This window comes from Protopterus annectens, chromosome 2.part0 (genome assembly GCF_019279795.1).
Source record: "Protopterus annectens isolate FY-2018-M chromosome 2.part0, PAN1.0, whole genome shotgun sequence".
Lineage (NCBI taxonomy): Eukaryota > Metazoa > Chordata > Ceratodontiformes > Protopteridae > Protopterus > Protopterus annectens.
Window position 1 is genome coordinate 1,250,864,204 of NC_056728.1, and position 20,121 is coordinate 1,250,884,324.

Genomic DNA, 20,121 nt, shown 5'->3' on the forward strand with positions numbered 1-20,121 from the left:
CCGTTTTTTTTTTTTTTTTTTTATCTAAAACCCAGTGGAGGGCATGCACACCCATTTAGGCAATGTAAACACTGCTAGGCAGCCTCAGACACACACCCCTTCCTTAGCTCTGCTTAGCTAAGAGCAAACACAGGCCACAGAGCTCCAATAAGCTTACAGCATGCATGACACTCCCCCTTATGAGGTCATCTACCTCTTATGCTTATACCATGGTGTTGCTGCACCTACAGTGTTGGGTGCAAGCTAACACTGAGGGGATATCTGTAATTCAGTATCAATCCCCTCATTTGCATAAAACTGACTGCTAATGCATGGTTACAAAACTGACACTCAGCCTTCCCCCTTAGCAACTACTATTCCATGGTATTGTTGTCTTATGCATGCCATGGACTATTATGGCAAAATGCTGATTTGGGTTTAAAAGCTTATTTCCAACTTTTTTCCTTATTTTCAGGCTGATCCCTACTCTTAAACAGCCGAAATCGGACAAAAAAAATAAAAGTAATTTTTTATAATTTTGCAACTATTTTCCATGCCAGTAACCATATATTTGGCCATTGGCATGCCTACTACATGGAATACATGCTTTCTTTGGAGCTGTCATGCCTCCGTTTTGTAATTTGCAGAAATGTATTCGGTTAGTAACTGAATATATTTCTGCAGGTTACAATATTCCTGCACAGATGCCTGCCTGCTTCCTGGATAACTAATTCACCTCATTTGCATGGTTTTCACCAGCAAATGGGGTAATTAGCATACAGGAGATGTGTCCGTGCAGGAATAGTGTAGAAGCACTCGTGCACGTCCCGGGAGCTCATTCCTGGGTCGCTCATCGGCCATATTGCGTGCAGCAGCTCTTGCACTATTCCTGCACACCGTGCATTGCTTGCTGAATCCCAGGGATTGTTTACTAGTTTCAGCAATTGATCATAATTGCTCCTCTTATGTCTGTACTGCAGTCTGGATTGTTTCAATATTTTGCCTGATTTTTACTTCACAGCATTTCTTAAAAATTTTTGGTTTAACTCACTATTTTAGTTCATGCCATTTCTGCAACTTTTATAATTGTGCTCCTGTTTAACAGTGCATCCCATACAAATTCCATGAATTAGTAATCAGAAAAGCAAGTCCACTAACTGGCCAGAACAACAACATAAAATCTGCTGTAGCTGATTTGTTGACAGTGAAAGAAAGTTTAAATAATTGATAATATGCCTCCATATACAGATTTGTAATAATGAACATCAGAAGGAGTGCAGCAGATAAATTAATTTAAATACTATAAGGTTAAAGGCTGCCTTGTTCAGTTAAACAACCTCTGACACATCCAGTTATGCAAGCTATATATGTCACTGCCAGGAAACAACAGCCACAGATGTCCAGCTGCAATTGTATTATCCCAGGATGTTGCCCTTAGGAATAATTTAGGATTTATTACAATGGTTTTTATTGTTTTCCATAATGATGGTTTGTACAGATGTATAAGTAAATTAGATCACGAAAATGGTGAAAGAGCTACAAAGACGTCATTTTAAGAGAAACTAAAGGAGTCTTTCTGTAATACTATTCCACTTTCTCTAAATATACTGATATATAAATACAGATGTACATTTAAAAGATGTCTATATTTAATATATGCATGTATATATATATATATATATATATATATATATATATATATATATATATATATATATCAACAGTCTGAACTGTAAAACATACGCTATTGCAGAAAAAGTATTTTGCTGAGGAGTGTAGGGGTACAGGGTTGCTAGCTCCCCTGCAAAAAAGTGTTTATTGTTTTTTTTTGAATTTTGACATTTCAGACCAATGACATTTTCATCTTAATATTTTGTAGAAAGCTGATCATTTGAAATACTGTTATATATGTGTGTGTGTGTGTGTGTGTGTGTGTGTGTGTATGTGTGTGTGTGTGTGTGTGTGTGTGTGTGTGTGTGTGTGTGTGTGTGTGTGTGTGTGTGTGTGTGTACACATATTAGCATCAGCCCAACTTTTCCTATTATATCAGTGTTCTTTTAAATTTCAAAAAAAAAAAAGAAAAGAAAATTGCTGGCAATAACATTGTTAATATCAAACTGTCTAACAGAAACAAAAAGTTAGACCTACAAAAAAAAAAGTAAAAAAATGTTTGCAGGTGTAAGCCCATCTGCACTCCATGATGTAGGGGTGCTGCACCCTACATATCCTGCTACTTATATTTATACCAATGCTGAGACTGCACAATAGTGGTAAAAAGGGAAAACTCCCTAAACCCCACAATCAGATGACTTTACACTATGTCCAGTCCCACAAGGTTAATTTTTTGATGAATTGTGAATGGAACAAAGTAATCAGTTGATTCACAATTTGACAAAACAGACATTGGACACAAATAAGGGAAACCCATACACACACACACACACATATATATATATATATATATATATATATATATATATATATATATATGTGTGTGTGTCTCTTTGTGGGTGTATATATAAACTCATATATACTTATATAGATATATGTGTATATATATATATATATATATATATATATATATATATATATATATATATATATATATAGACATATATGTATACTGTATATATATATATATATATATATATATATATATATATATATATATATATATATACATACACTACAAGAGGAGAAAATATACTAGATCTCATCATCACAAACATGGGGATAAAATGCTCCACACCGGAAGTATATCCCTCATTGGTGAGATCAGATCACAAACTTTTCTCACTGGAAATCCACATCCTGCCCCCACCCCAAACAAAAAAGACCACAGTGAAGAACTTCTCTAAAGCAAACTTCACACTACTCAAGACTGGTGTGGTATCCTTCAAGGCCCCCGAGCCAGTGGAAACCACAACCCAAGCTGCGGAAGCCCTTACAAATGCCTTCTACGAACACCTCCAGGACTGCATGGATCAGGCAATCCCTAATAAAACCAAGACTCTTTCCACCAAGGGCAAACATCCAGTCTTGTGGACCCCAGCCATAAACAAACTTTACAATAAGAGGAGAAAGCTGTTACATGATAGAGCAAAATCCATAAAAGAGAAGACACCCTTGATCATTATTAGTAAAAAAATACGAGCACTCATAAAATCATCCAAGGCCAACTTTGAGAGAAAAATTGCCATAGATTCAAAAGGCAATCATAAGGCCTTCTTCAGCTATGTTAGAAACCTGGGTGGAAACTCCCAGATATGCTCAGAATTAGTCCAAAATGATACAAAAATCACTGAACCCACAGACATTGCCAACATACTGGCAGACAGGTTCAGTGCAAACTTCACCCCCCTCTCCCCCCCAAAAGGAGAGATAACTATCCCAGCGGAGTGTAGCCTCCCAGACATCTCAAATGCACAGGTGAAAGCTGCTCTCTCTAAAGCTAAAAACACAGCATCAATGGGACCGGGTGGTGTCCCCAGCTGTGTGCTACACGAACTCAACGAGGAACTAAACCCGCATATAAGGCAGCTGTTTAATCTTAGCCTTACCACAGGATACGTGCCCAAGGAGTGGCGTACGGCAACTGTGGTCCCACTCCACAAAGGCGGTGCCTCTACGGACCCTGGTAATTACTGCCCCATAAGCTTAACAAGCCTGGTCTGCAAAGCTATGGAGAGGATCATAATGGAACTCATAAACAAAGACTTGCAGACATTGGACCTGACCCAGTTTGGCTTTGTCAAGGGCAGATCATGCCTTTTGAACTTGGTTGACTTCTTCGAAACAGTCACCAAGGCCATTGATGAGGGAAAGGCAGTCCATACAGCCTACCTTGACCTTGCAAAAGCTTTCGACACAATACCCCACTCGGGTATTATAGAGAAACTTACCAGCTTAAATGTAAACCCATATGTCACAAGATGGGTTGCAAACTGGCTAAAGGACGGAACCCACAGGGTTAGAGTTGCTGGTGCCATGTCAGACTCCAAGCCGGTCACAAGTGGTGTCCCACAGGGCTCAGTTCTTGGCCCCCTGTTGTTCGGCATCTACTTCTCAGAAGTACAGGCAAACATAGGAGGACTATGGCTGACAAAGTTTGCAGATGACTGCAAACTGGGTGCCATAGTGGAAAGTACATCGGACACAGATATCCTTCAGAGGGGTCTCACGGAAACTGATAGCTGGTGCCAGAGCCATGGCCTGAAGTTAAATGCCAAAAATGTATAGTCATACCCTTCGGGAAAAACAAGGTAACCCCAAGCTACCATATAGGTGGCAATCCATTAAGCACAGAAGAGGTTATCAGGGACCTGGGGATCCAGGTTGACAGTGGCCTTTCTTTTGACACTCACATTGCTAAAGTGGTTAGAAAGACCTTCTACATTGCCCACCTGATCATGAAGGGATTCACATCCAGATCAAGTGAGGTCATTGTTCCCCTGTACTCTTCACTTATCAGACCAATGATCGAGTACAATGCCCCATTCGGTATGTATCTCACCCGACACCTGCAGCAGTTGGAGAGACCCCAAAAGTTCCTCACCAAAAGGATAAAGGGACTCCAAAATCTGTCATATGCTGCCAGACTGAAGAAACTCCAGCTCTATTCAGTCGCATACCGCCTGCTCAGAGGTGACCTGTGCCTGACATACAAGGTCATGTCCAACCCGGAATTAATGGACATGCTCCACCTCAAAAAATCCAAATCTACCAGATCCACTAGAGCAAGCGACTTAAACCTTAGCACGGATATAAATAGGACATGCTGGAGGGATAGATTTGTCACCCAGAGACTCCCTATGCTGTGGAATAAAATCCCGGTCCATGTGAGACAGAGCACCTCGCTGGCTCTGTTCAAGAGAAATCTTGACCGGTGGATGGGAGATCGTAGGTTTACCCTGAGAATCATCTCTGTGTCACTGCTGGACAGAGGCACAACAAACTAATGGGCACAGTATTTTTTAACATAAGGGGTGGCGTAAGCCACAAAACTTTGGGCTAGGCTTATAAATGCCTTAGGGCAGATAGCCTAGTATAAACCTATGAACCTATATATGTATATATATATATATATATATATATATATATATATATATATATATATATATATATATATATACATACACGCACACACACACACACACACACACACACACACACACACATATATATTACATACACATACACAGAAATACACATACGTATGTATGTGTGTGTTTGTGTGCGCGCGCATTTGTGTATGCTCATGTGTTTGTATCTGTTTGTAAGCATACATCATGTAAGTGCCTTTCCAAACATTTATGAGTATATTAAAGAAACCTTCAAGTATCTCAAGAAATTTAACAAAATTTGACTAGATGGCACTTTTAGCAAAAAGTTGCTATGCAGTTATAAAAGGAATTCAGTTGATGGTGTAAAATATATTATAATCTTGAGGGCAATCTCACAAAAAAATTTTTTGATACTGACATGTAGGGAGAAGGCATGAGCCAGAATAAATTAAGATAAATTGGAATCAGAAGCAATGGAGTAAATTTAAGAACAAGAGAAAAGTAGCAACTTCTTTTTAAGTTATAAAGGGGTAGGTGGCATGGTAATTATGTTTAACAACTTTTGAAGCAGGAAAGATAAGACAGCAAAATAGCATAGAAAGTTCCTACCCATCATGTTTCTATGTGCATTATGTTTCATTGTATATTATTCATTTAGTAACCATGTAACTATTAATGCAATCTAAAATGTCCTTGCATGCTGCCTTGTGTTGTACTTATAATATCAAAGGGAGGAATTGTGACTATTACACCATGAAAATTCCCACTTCATTTGATACTGGTTGATCAAAGTTTTCTGTATTTTTTTTTCATTTATGTTGTTTTTTCTTTTTCTCACTTTGTTTTTACCTGCTTTTTTATATATATATATTTATCTGATTTATTTATTTATTCATCTATTTTGACTTTTCAGTAAGCTTTATATACATTTTCTGATTGCAGATCACATAGCCATGAGTGTTTAAAAGTAACTTGAGCAATGACCAGTGCAGAGAGACAGGATCTTGGTTTAGCAGCTCATCACCAGAATGAGAGCTCGTGAATGCAGCACCCCCACTTTGTTGCAATGGTAGTAATGAGATAATATAGAGAATAGACCATACAGAGCTCTGATTCTCCAGTTTAAAAAGGTCAGTATGCAGCCTTCTGAACCTGTAACACTGATTTAGGGCATTTGTAAGCACATATTGTAAAATACGAATTATACAGTTATTTTAAAGACTAGTTCTTTAAACACAAATGGAAACAGGCTGATACTAACTGCATTAATTAAGCTGATGGACATAGTACTGCTTATATTCCATATCTATTTGCCAAATTACTTATTTTTTGTTTGATCATGTAATGAATACTATAAGAGATTGCTGAAAAATATGGAAAATACTGTGCTTTCAATAATAATGGACTAAAAATAATGGATAACTAGCTCTGTTGGCATAAAGGAATAAGGCTCTAACTATGGTGTAAGTGATCCTGGATGCTCTGGTGGTTCACTGAGCTGGCAGGGAGGATGGGCATGCCTATTCTGGTAGCATGACACACTCATGAGGATGAATTGCTCATCAAGCCATGGGGAAAACAGTGTTTTATGTGTTTGCCAGGATATGGAGGTATGTCTTTTCAAAGGGTCCAGTCAGAGCTGCCCACACATCGCACCTCATTTTCTGTTCAAGCCATAGTAGGCAGAGTCAGCACACTGGATGGTGGTGGGGGTAATTCAGGGAAAACACCACCATGAACCCAAGCATGATGGCTCCATATCTGGCCTGTCACATTCTGCATTGTCTGAGTGACTTCATCAATCTAGAGTCTATAAGCCAAGACAGAAGGTATTCCATTTGCAGATGATCTCCTGAAAGGGAAGCTCTTCTGGTGCAGGACATACTCAGGAGCTGACAAAGTTGTGGGAGCTGCAGAACAACAGATCATGGAGAGCTGGTATTTAAGGCATATGAAGTCAGTGGCAGAGGTGAGCCCAAATAAATTAATAAATTAATTAATTCATTAATAAACAAAGTGATAAGCTGAGAATGACCTGGAAGGCACTATATAAAATATGCAATGCTTATATGGCTACTTCAAACTAAATAGCAAAACGTTAATATTTTTATTAGAAATGCCAGACTAATTAATTTAGTTACACACTTTATATAGTACTTTTAAATACTAGCAACTACAATAAACAAACTTTGCCTAAAATTTGCACAGTCCGGCAAATGGATACAACTAGCACTCGCAGATTTGTAGGCCTTAAAGAGAACGGTCTGATCCTCTGCATACGTAATGACACCCCATCTCCTGGGACATCTGAGTCATGCTATAAGGAAATGAATGAGAAGAAAAGGCTGTCACAGCAAGGAAGTGACTGAGTTTATGGGCAATTGGGACTAGTACTCAATGGCTAGTGCTGGACTGGCACAAAAAAAAGAATCCTTGAGATCCTTGGTGGCAGCTGCTGTGCTATTTAGCTATTTATGAACTAAATAACAGGGGAACAGTAATAGCCACTCTCCACCCCTCACTACTAGTGAGTCATAGCTGTTCTCTACATCAGTTTGCTTCCCCTTCCAGGAATCATATTAGTCCATACCAGCTGCATAAGGATAGACAATACCATGAGTGTTGCAACACCTAGTGTGTCAGCTGTGTCTACACAGCCTAACTATGTGTATGCACTAAGTCAATTTTCCTTTTCAATTTCTGAAGTTCCATTTGACAAACTGAATGGAAGAACGGCTAGGGTGCAACAATACTGACTGTAGCACTATGCATTTTATGGGTTTAAGTACCGTATTCTGCAAACCTAATTGCATTCTTCTTTTATCATATAACATACATGCAGAAGTAAGATATTTATTTTCACGTTTCTTTTTTCTTGGTATCATGTCACAACTGTTATAGCTGAAACTTTAAATCCCCTACAAACTTAAACAAATGAATTTAGCTTGGAACTCATATCCTTTGCTAAAAAAAAATAAAATCATTCCTTGAGCAAGGAATTTTACCTTGGTCTGAGCACAGAAATAACCTTCTTTAGGTTTAAGATTTGAAGTGAGAAAAGTAAACCATTTTTTTTGGATTGTTCAGCTTCAGTGCATATTGATAAATGTAGATCTGATTTGTTAAATTCATTTTGCTGTGTACCGCATTCCTAAATGAATGCTTTATCCAAAGATATTGAATATATATATATATATATATATATATATATATATTATAATATGTGTATTTTCATGTGAAAGATGAGTCCCCATATGTGTCATGCAGTAAGCTTTACCCCCTGGACTGCCGTACTTTAGATAACCATTACTAATATCGTTGAGTTATATTTTTTAGTTTCTATCCCTTTCAGTGGAAATGGCTTAAAGGGTTGTGAGTCACTGAAAGGTAACACAGTCAAAATAATACTGTAGATGTTTCATTTTTGGCTACATTGTACAATTAGCTGCCTTTTAAAATTGTTGAACCTGTCCAGCTCACATATTTTCATGCATTTTAAATCTGTCTCAGAAAAGATGAAGTTAGTATACTTTCAGTTTCCCTTGGTCTACATGTTCAAAAATTATTTCCCATATATGAACATTGTACAGAACACCACTAGGAACCTTTGGAAATGTATTTACATGCTGCAACATTCAGAAGCAAGGAGCCACCAGGGTTAAGGAAATGCAGGATTTCATTGATTCAAGCAGTCATTAGACTAAAAGCAAAGTTTGAGTCTCTGAAGCAGTGTAGACTGTGCCACCAAGAAATATAGATCAAAATGGACAAACTGTGTCCTGAACTGGGCAATGAGTGTAGGGAAAATCAACAGGCAGCAGGAGTAAAAGCTACATTTCCTTCTGTGTGACAGACATGGGCAGCCTGAAAGCTATTTGAGCTTAACAATTGAACTGTCAGGATTCTCATAAGTCACTCAAACAACTTGTGGTCCTTGAAGTCTTTACTGCAATTGCCAAGTGCTGCTAGGATGATCATGTGACATACTCATCCAATATATTTACTGCCCATTCTTAAAGCTATAGCATCATATGCCTCCCACCCCCACCTTTTGGAAATGATAAAACGTATAAGACATTATGCAGTAATCAGAGATAACATATACAACCATCAATTTACCACTACAACAGCATTACATTAATCTGCTGTGTATATAAAACACCAGTCCTTATACTTTATTAAAGCACTGCATCAACTATGCAGACCTGCTTATATATCTGAATGTTTGAAAAACTCTCTTAACTAACACCTGGATGTTTTAATTGTTTTACTAGTATTTAATCTTGTTTCTGTTTTAGAATCATTCTGGGACTGATTATATTGCTGAGTGACTTCTTAATACAAGATCTAATTACGAGCACACATACATAAATACATGCATGCATAAATACATACGCACAAACTGAGAGGAAGTCCTCTGCTTGACCTTTGTTTGAAACACTGAAGTAAAAGGATAATATTAGCTCTCATTTGGGAGCCAAGTCCAAGACATCCAGCATACCATGCCTGTGTTATTGCCACTGCCCCGTTAAGAATCTCTGGAGAGATAGATGTTAAGTTTTTCCCTTTAGAATGTTTTCCTTTCAGATAGGAACCCCCAGCATGGTGATCAAGGCCAAGCTAAAACACACATGCACATAAATACGGAGAAAGCCATCTCCTTAGAAACTTTTCAAATAATACAAGCGAAAGAATCCGTTATCACATCATAGTAGTTTAGTTTCATCTCAGCCTGTTTCAGACTCTCCAGATTAGCAATTCTTGTGTTATATAGATGCTTCTTTTTTTTTTTTTTCTTGAAAATTCGGCCATTATTTCTTTGAATTACATCAGATCTTAATTGAGGTGCTGGACCATTTACTATCCATTCAGTTTGTAAATTCCATTATAATCTTTGCATTCTTAATCTATTTCCTTTCTACAATCTGGATAGCATCCTGAAGACCTTATCCTAATAATACTTTTGTCTCTGATGATTACTTTCATTGTTCTCTTTTGTATTGTCTTGATTTGATGGCATTAATAATGTAGTGGAAGTTGATAATTTCCTCTGTAACCTGTTTTTTAGTAACTGAGTCATAACAGTCTATGATGAGACTGAGATTCTACTGTTGAGTATCTGTGCGTTTCAAGATTTAAAAATGGCAGTCCCTACTTCTGTAACTCCTTTTCAATAAGGTCTTCATTGACAGGATGGATCCTTCTGCTGTCTACCTAACTGGAGATGTCATAGAATTGTAGCCACATGCTTTGGTCCTCACTGTTGTTCACATCTTTTAAATTGTAGACCCTTGAACTTCGGACCATTTCTAATATGACAATATCAGGTATGTATTTACTTGTAGACCTTAAAATATCTATCACACTGCCACTTGAAGCATCTGAAATGTTCTTTTTATTGATCACTGCCACAGTAGCCTAAGCTATATGGGTTATATCCTGCATAGGATACAACAGCTGGACAGCTTCCAAAGCTTCAGGGCACCTTCCACATGCCCAAACAGTTAGTCAGCTCAAGCTGAGCTAACTAAAAAGACAGATTTGGGTGCCAAGCCAAGCTTAGCTTTCCTGCCACCAGAGAGTGCTATTCTGTAGGCTTTAGAGGATCGGTGGTCAGCTTGTGCTGTTCCATTGCTGGACAGATAAGTTCCCTTTGAGGAAAACCTTCTACATATTATTTTTAATGTTAGGTTTACTTTCCAGTTTAGTGTGTTTTCAGCTAGAAAATGTGGTTTTATTGACTGTCATGTGACTTTACTGTACTTTTAAACGGGAATGCACTTTTGAGTTTGGCAGTTTAAAAGTTGATTTAAATATTGTAAAACCATTTTTTCCTGTGGCATAATTGTGTTTAAATTAGATGTGTGGGTTGATAAGTTGTACTAAAGTGTGTTTACTGTGTTCTTATTGGAAAAATTGGCTTTATACTGTCTTTAGGACTGGTTGTGCTGCTACGTTTCATAGGGAAAGAAGCACAATTTTTAGCTTGACCATGGAACAAGCTATAGTTCCCACAGTCAGTTTTTCTTCCAGACAAGAAGACACACACACAAAAAAAGATTGTTGAGCAGCCTTTGCCACTACAGCAGGCTAGCAATTTACCTCAGTCAAGAACAAAAAACTCAAGCCACTAGAAATGCTGAGCAGATCTATAGTAGTTTACTCAAAAAGCAGTAAAACCACAAAGCTTTCATGCTAATGTCCTTCTTCAGTGTGTAAGCTAGTGTAATCAAATCTCCATTAAAACAAATTCAAACTAAAACCGTGTGACACAGCCCAATCAAAAAATAGAATCAATTAGTTATTTAAATATGATAAAAATAAGGAAATCAGCATCTAAAAGTACGATAAAACCATTTTACACAACCTAAAATATAATGGCACAATGGTGTAGTGGTCAGCATCATTGCCTCACAGCAAGAGGCTCTCCGGTTCAATTCTCAACTTCAACAAATGTTAAATAAAAAATAAAACTTAACTAAATATAACACATTAAAAATATTTAAAACACATTATCAACTTAGAGACATTTGTTTTCTCTTTAAAACTGGTTTAAGGCTGACAGCTGTATTTATGCCTGGTGCAGAATCTGCATATGGTCGTATGATCCCTTCATACTCATAGATTTCCAATGTATTATTTAAATCACCGCCCCTTATATTTTTTTGCATAATATTAATTATCCTGAAGTGAAACTCATGATCCATTCCTTTCTCACCCATATGTTTAGCAAATTAATTTGTGTTGACTTTCCTATGTATTTCAGACTTGTGCTCTGTGATACAATGTTTCAGTTTTGATGTACATTTTCCAACGTAAAATGCAGGATATTTCGCACATGTAGCCAAATAGACAATATTAGAAGTATTACATGTGGCAAGACATTTGAATGTATACTTTCTCTTTGATTTATTCATCACATTTCAGAATATCTTTGTAACATACACAATTATAACACGGAAAAGTGTCTGACCTTAGATTTTGCTGGGACCAATATGTCTCATGTCTTTATAACAGAGACTCTGTTTCAAATTGCAGCAATTGTTATAGGCAAAGTTAGGTTTGTACCCTATAAACTGTTTAATTTCCGGCATTGTTTCTAATATGCCCCACTTTCTTGATATAATTTCCTTCACTCCATCAGTCCTTCTACTATATCTAGTAACATACCGTAAATGTTTTTCTTTATGATTAATAGTACTTTGTACACCAGTATTCCGCTCTGCAAAATGTGGTCTATCCATATCCTGTCTTTCATTTATATCATATTTCAACTGTTCAAGTAAAGCATCATCATATCCCCTCTCCTTGAACCCATTTATCATGCCAGCCATCTGGTCGAAACATTTCATTTCATCAGTATTGAGTCGACTAACTCTTAAAATCTGACTCTTCGCTATCCCTTTAAATGTGTGAGCAGCATGCTTGTTCTTCTATGTGTGCATCTGTTTGCCTGAACTTCTTTTCTAATGATTGAGGTAGTATTATTATTAACATTTTCTAACTTAATATCTAGGAAGTCAATCTCATTCAATGAATATTGTAATGTAAATTTCAAAAATCTAGTTGTACCATTCGGATATTCAACAAATAATGGTAGATGGGAATGTTCACATTCCCAGGCCAGAAAAATATCATCCACAAAGTGCTTATAGAATGACACCTTATGTTCAAATATTGGTGAACATTTATAAACAAACTGTTCTTCCCAGGATCCTATAGTAATGTTAGCATAGGTATTGGCTATGGATGTGCCCATAACCACCCCTGCTTTTTGATGGAAAACAGAGTCCTCAAATATAAATATATTATTAGTCAATACTACATAAATCAACTCACAGATTGTCTCAATTTCTCTAGCACTCATATCACTGTTTTAACATAAGAAGTCACGGACGGCCTCTAACCCATACCCATTAGGGATTACTGTAAATAAAGACTTTAATGTTACAAAAATGAAGCTAATCCCCATTTTATTCTTATACCATTCATATAATTGTGATAAGAAATCACCAGTGCCTTTCATATAGCTCTTAACTATTGGCAAAAACTTATCAAGAATAGATTGTAAGTATATGAAAATGGATTTGGTTACCCAGCCACTTCCAGACACTATTGATCTCATAGGTGGGTGCTCCAGATTTTTGTGTATCTTTGGTAATCCATAGAGTACTGGTGTTACTGGACAGGGGACATTAAAATAGTTAAATAGCTCAATAGAAATATCGCCTGTCAGTTGTAACTCAAAAACACACATATTGACCTCACTTACAAATTTTGCTATATCCACATTATTAATTATGATGAATGTAGTTTCATCATTCAAAAACTCCAACATATATGCATTATAATGTTTTTTTTATCTAATATTACTATGATACCACATTTGTCCGCTTGTTTAATCATAGCGTCTCTATTGTTTTGTAGTCTTAAAATGGCCTCATGCTCTCTAGATGTCAGATTGTAACATTTTGTTTTTTTTTTCTTTCTGAGCATACAGTTCACGTATTTCTCACTCACAAATATTATTAAACACAGTCACTAATGGAGAGTTCATGGGTTTGAATACACTAGACTTCTTACATACCTGAGGGATGTATGGCAATGAGTCCTTAAAAATAAGTTTTAAACTGAGATTCCTCATAAAAACTTTTAGGTCTTTCAGGACTTCAACTACTGTATCACTGTTAGATGGAATGAATTGAAGCCCTTTTTGCAACAATGAGATATCATCCATGATTAATTCCAGGCTTGATAAAATCACGATGAGCTGCTTGTTTAGTTGCCCTGGCGCTTGGATCAGCTCCTAGTTTGTGGACCGTTGCTTCTCAATTTTCCTCCTCCGCCTCCTCTTCTTTGTGTTCTGCCTCTTAAAGAATCCCTGGCTTGTATGTCCACTGCTTCTGGTAGATTTAGACAGACAGGCACGGGAGTAAAATCCTCTGAAGGTTGGGAGGTACCATTTACTGCCATGTCATAGGTGGTAGCTGTGCTCTTAGTTAGAGTGGTTGATTTCACAGCTTGTGATGGAACAATGTTATGTGTTGAAAGATTAAGTACAATACTGATATTTTGTGTTTGTTATACACAAATACTTAAAGCATTATGGTTATTAAACTCTGTAGAAGAGAATTTATTCAGGGCATACATAGATCCTTTTGGTGTTTAATTTTGTGAGCTACCTCCCTGCATTCTTCACATTAATGGAATGCTCTCTCGACCATGAAAAATGTTGCCAGATTTAAAGTCATTCAAATCCCTTTGCAGTTTATTTTTCTTAACAGACTCTAATCAATCTTCAAATTTAGCCAGTCGCTCAAGCATTTGATTATAAAACTACATGTTATTAGAAAATATTGACATTCCAGTGATCTCATTTTCTAATTTCATAATTTCTTCCTGTAAATCAGTCTCAGTTTTATGGAAGAATTGATTATTAAAGCCGTATAGTCAGCACCCAATTTAAGGTTGAGTTCTTGCCACTTTCTCAATAACTCAGTGTAGGTGTTACCAAATGAAGGCATTTTCAGTATTCTCAAGCTTCAAAGAACTACACCAAAGTCCAAATAGGCAGTAAAACTGAAACGCTGCCACAGTAGCTTTTTAAAAACTTGTACTTTCTTTTCTAGAAGTCCAATTCAACTCTTAAAACCATCACTGGGAGTTACAAAAGCCTCTAAATGAACATTACTGGCATTATTTAACTGACCAAGCAGTGGATTATTCCATACTATTAACATTTCATGTAATGAATGAACCGGAGTGTTCAAACTTACATTCATATCCATCTCAGAGACATGTTACGTCATATCCAAATAAAGTTGTATCTGCACAGTGCAAAAGTTTGATCCAAGTAAATCCACATGTAAGACAGCAACAAACGAGGTAAACCACTAATGGAGAAGCAGGAAATCCAAAATCAAGAACAAAAATCTCCAGCCACTGGAAACGCTGAGCAGATCTATAGTAGTTTATTCCAAAAGCAGTAAAACCACAAAGCTTTCAGGCTAAAGTTCTTCTTCAGTGTGTGACAGCTAGTGTAATCACATAGCCATTAAAGCAAATTCAAACTAAAACCATGTGACATAGCCCTAATCAAAAAACAGACTCAATTAGCTATTTAAATATGATAAAAATAAGGAAATCACCATCTAAAAGTACCATAAAAACATTTCACATAACCTAAAATGCAATGGCACAGTGCTGTAGAGGTCAGTGTTGTCACCTCACAGCAGGCGGTTCTCCGGGTCAATTCCTGGATTCAGCAAATATTAAATAAAAATTAGAACTTAACTAAATATAACATATTAAGAATGTTTAAAGCACATTATTAGCTAGAGACATTTGTTTTCTCTTTAAAATTGGTTTAAGGCTGGCAGCTATATTTATGCCTGGTGCAGAATTTGCTTGTAGTCATATGAGCCATTCATACTCAGAGATTTCCAATTTAATATTTAAATCACCACCTCATCTTGTGGCCATATCAGCTGGTCTGCCCACAGATTCCTCTCTTTCATCTCTTTTTGTGGTCACTTTATGAAAGGAGTGTTGTACTTGAGAATCTCTCCAAAGTAAATTCCTCCTCTTTGGGATTTCAGTTTTGTTTTTTAAAAAAAACTGACCTTATTTCCTTTTGAACAGGGCTTTCAGGCTGATTTAAAGTTCATGATTTGGAAACTTGTTTTGCTTATTGCTTTGACATCTAAAGGACGAGTCTCTGAGCTACAAGCTCTCACGATGGGTCGACCTTATCTGGCTTTCCACAAGGACTTGGTTGTTTTACACATTAATCCATCTTTTACACCAGATATTATTTCTGAATTTACCATGAATTAGGCAATCAATCTCCCAGTTTTGTTTCCGGAAACGTAAAACAAGGAACAGACAATTCTGCATACCTTGGATGTGCACAGGCAGCTTGTGTACTGCCTTAACAGAATTAAGCCCTTAAGGAAAGCTGAACAGCTCTACTTTTCCTGTTCTGAGAATAAGAAGGATTAACATGTTTCTAAGCAAATTATTGCTCACTGGTTGTCCTGTTGTTTCATTTTACTGCAACCATGGTAAATCTATTCCAGGCAAGGTTAAGGCACATTCCACCAGAGCCATATCTTCTTTATTGGAATATTGGAAAGGCATAGACTCTAGAAGCATTCTAGAGACAGCCTCTCTCTTTCCTCCTTCCGAGTAGGTTAAACTTTGGAAATCTACCTATCTGCCACTGAGGCAGTGTGAATGATGACCATTGTGTAGTTGCATAAGTCTTACCTGTAACAGAAGATGTTCAAATTTCACACTCTCTCAGTGATAGCATCCACCCATCACCCTCCTTATTTCTATATGGTCCAATGGTATTCAAACTTGTTGCATTGTTAGTCGGCTTTGCTTATTTGTGTTGGCATTTTTTGGCTGTGATTTAGCTGGTTTCGGGCAATTCCTGCCTCTGGTCCTTCTTTATTTTTCCTGCTTAGCACTAAAATCCTGAACAATTGACAACAGGTGATGGCCTTAGGCTTCCCCTGATGGGTGGGGCTTAGGTGTTCCCCTGTTACAGGGAGTCAGAGAATGAAATTCTGAGCTCTAGAAAGCTGCCAGTATGGGTTTGCGCCAGCACAGAACCCATAAGTCACTGAGGCAGTATGAAACTGTTACAGGTAAGGAAGACTTATACAACTGTATTATCTTTGTATTCCAAACCTCTGTGTTCTGGAATGGATACCATAAGCCAGTGCAATTGCAGCTGCAATTGCTCAATTGATGTTGAAGCTGTAGCAAAATTATTTTTTCATTATTTTCTTCTAAACACTTTTTTCTTTTTATGCAGCCATTATGAAAAGGTTAAGTGGCTGTGTTTGTTAATGGAGTGTTACAAATCATACCTTTTAAATGATTATACCTGGAAGTTTCATATTGTTACCAAAATAAGGAAACTTTATAAGATAACATATTGTAAGATACATAGCACTGTGATTGATAAGCTGGTGAACATATGCACTAAGAAAACCATACAATATACACTATAAAAGTACTTAGACAGTGTTTATATAATTAATATATTATCTAAAGTTCCGAATATTCATAATACAGGAACCAGAACAGGTTAGCAGATTATATTTGATCAGATTTGCTAGGAAGCATTTTTGTATGTCTGGAATTAGGAGGAGAAGTCAGGTCAATACAGATACTGGTTGAATGATGGTTAATGTGTTCTGAATACATATTTGTCAAATACAGGCTAATAAAAAAACAAAATACACATACAATGTGCATGATATAGATGTACAGCTGAAAAAAGATGTTTAAAGTCAGTAAAAAAATAATAGCATAAACATACTGCTTTAAGTTCAGATTCCAAAGTAAAGAATGATTCATCATCATCCAAAGTAAAGAATGATTCATTATAAAGTTCAAAATATTTGAAAGTGCCTGCATAGTAGTTTTAATCCATTTGAGAAAGTACTCTTAGAGAACTTGAGTTACCAGTATGGCAATGTTGATAAAAGACATACACAGCTCTTTAAACTATAAAGCCAGAGCATGTAAACTGAGACAGATTTTTGGTTAAATCTCAAGATATCAGCAGAAATCCATCTGTTTTATGCTCAACTTCTTCTTCTTCTTTCAGCTTTTCCCGGATAGGGGTCGCCACAGTGGATCATCTGTCTGCTCATGATTGGCAGTGGAGTTTTACGGTGTCGACTTGCCAGCCTGGTGCCCAACCTTCCACAGAAGGCACACACATGCACACACTCACCCCTAGGGCCAATTTAGAGTGTCCAATCCACCTACTGCATGTCTTTGGGATGTGGGAGGAAACTGGTGCACCCAGATGAAACCCACGCAACCACAGGGAGGACATGCAGACTACACACAGAAGGAACCCCAGCCATCTGTTTTATGCTCAACAAAGATATTAAACCAGCAAGAAAATAACTGCTACAATGCTTAGGTTCCATAAACAGGTGTAACGTTTGGAGGGAAGTTTGTAAGAACAAGGTTGGATAAGAAAGACAGAAAAAGTGCCTTTGGTCAATTCACTCCATTCTTATTCATAACCTTCTGTACAACAAACAAGTGTACAAAATAGATTGTAACTAACACGTATATCTTAAGAGACAACTGCTGGTGGAGACATTAATGTAAAATCAGCAGAGGTTGAGAATTCAAAATTTCAGGTGAGGAAAAACCTGTCAAAAGCAAGTACCTCAGGGTAGATAATAATTAGAGCAAGAGTGATACAATCAAAACTGTGCTAGAATTCAAAAAAGCTTTAAAACACTTAATATGAGGAGTAGAAAAGCAAACTGTTATATTGTATCTGTAGCTTATTTGAAAGTAAATAAAAGAGAAAATGTGTTGGGTCAACTGACCTTAATATGTTATCAGAATCCAAATCTATGTTACATGAGTATGAATTATTTTTTTTGTAACTCACAAACTACAAATCTTGTATAGAAACTGAGACATGTACATTGATTTTATAATTTGGCTTTTATTATTTATTTACTTGATAACTGGAGGTGGAAGTTCAACTTTTTGTCTCATTTTCCATGATCTGTATGGGGAGCATACGCCTAAAAGCATGCTTTTGAAGACATGCAGGTATTAATATTTGAGACAAAGGTCATATCCTCTAAGGAATGCCCTTAGTGAAGCTGTTCTTTTATCTCAGTGCTTGTGAGGTGCACATTTATTTGATCAGAAAGGAGTCCAGTCCATCTTCAATAGACTCTTTCCTGCATAATAATTCTAGAGTGAAGACTGCTTACACATTGAGAATATAGATAGAACAGTAATAGTCTTTTACTTATTTATATATCCATAGCTCTATCTGTATATATTTCCAGCAAAGTACCTATTTGCAATAAAGCTCCTGCCTTGACCATGCCCATTCATTCGCCCCTCTCTAGACAAGAGCCAGTAATGGCATAGCTGTCATCCAATTCAACGGAAATGCTGATACAGTGATAAAATGGAAGAACTTCTGATATATAACACAACAATCCACCGTCGGAGGATCACAATACTCTTTAATACAGCAACAGCAAAGCTTTCGGTTTACCAACCTTCTTCAGTGCTTTAAACAACATTTAACATTTTACATCCATTTTAAAAGAGCAGAGTAAGTACAACATGACCACAGCCATCCAATCACATCATGCTATTAATTAAAACAAGCAGTTACATTTATAAAATCATATAGAACCTCAAGAAATGTGTTGTATTCTTATAAGAACTGGTTTAATGCTAACCTTGTTATTTATACCTGGTTTACTGTCAGCATGAAGTCTAATTATCCAGTCATATTCCTTATTTTCAAGCCGATTATTTAAATCACCACCCCTTACATCTTTAAACACACTGTCTATTACTCTAAAGGTAAAAGTATGATCCGCAACATTATCCAGAATATGCTTACTCAGTGCATTTTATCATTTTTCCTTCGGATCTCGGATTTATGTTCCATAATTCAATTGTTTATTTTCCTTGGTGTTTTCCCTACATAAAATGATTTACATTTTCTACATGTAGCCAAATATCACATTTTCACTATTACAGGTTGCTACACAAGAAAATTTATATAACCGACCAGATATTGGATGGATAAAAATGTCACTATCTACTTTTTCTATATCGGTACAGCAACTACAGGCCATACATCTATAGGTCCCATATTTCTGATCTATTTTATTAGATGTCAAACTCTTAAAATCTTTGTAGCATAATTTTATTTTAAGATTTTTTTAAATTCCTATATGAAAAATGTGGTTTATCTTCTATTATATTATGTAGTTCAGGTAGGGCTAGAAGAATCATCCAGTTCCTTTCTATGATTTTTTGCAGTTCATTTGTTCTCATATTATAAGTAGTTAGATATCTGATTTGTTTTTCCTCACTATTTTTGTTGTTATTTCACTTTCCTGACCTAAAATTGGTATTATTTCTTTACCTCTAGCTAAATTAATTTTCTCTACCATTTCTAATAGTTCTTTATGATTATATCCACTACTAACAAATTCTTCTATCGTATTATTAATTTGATATTGAAACATTATTCCATCTGTATTCATTCTACCAA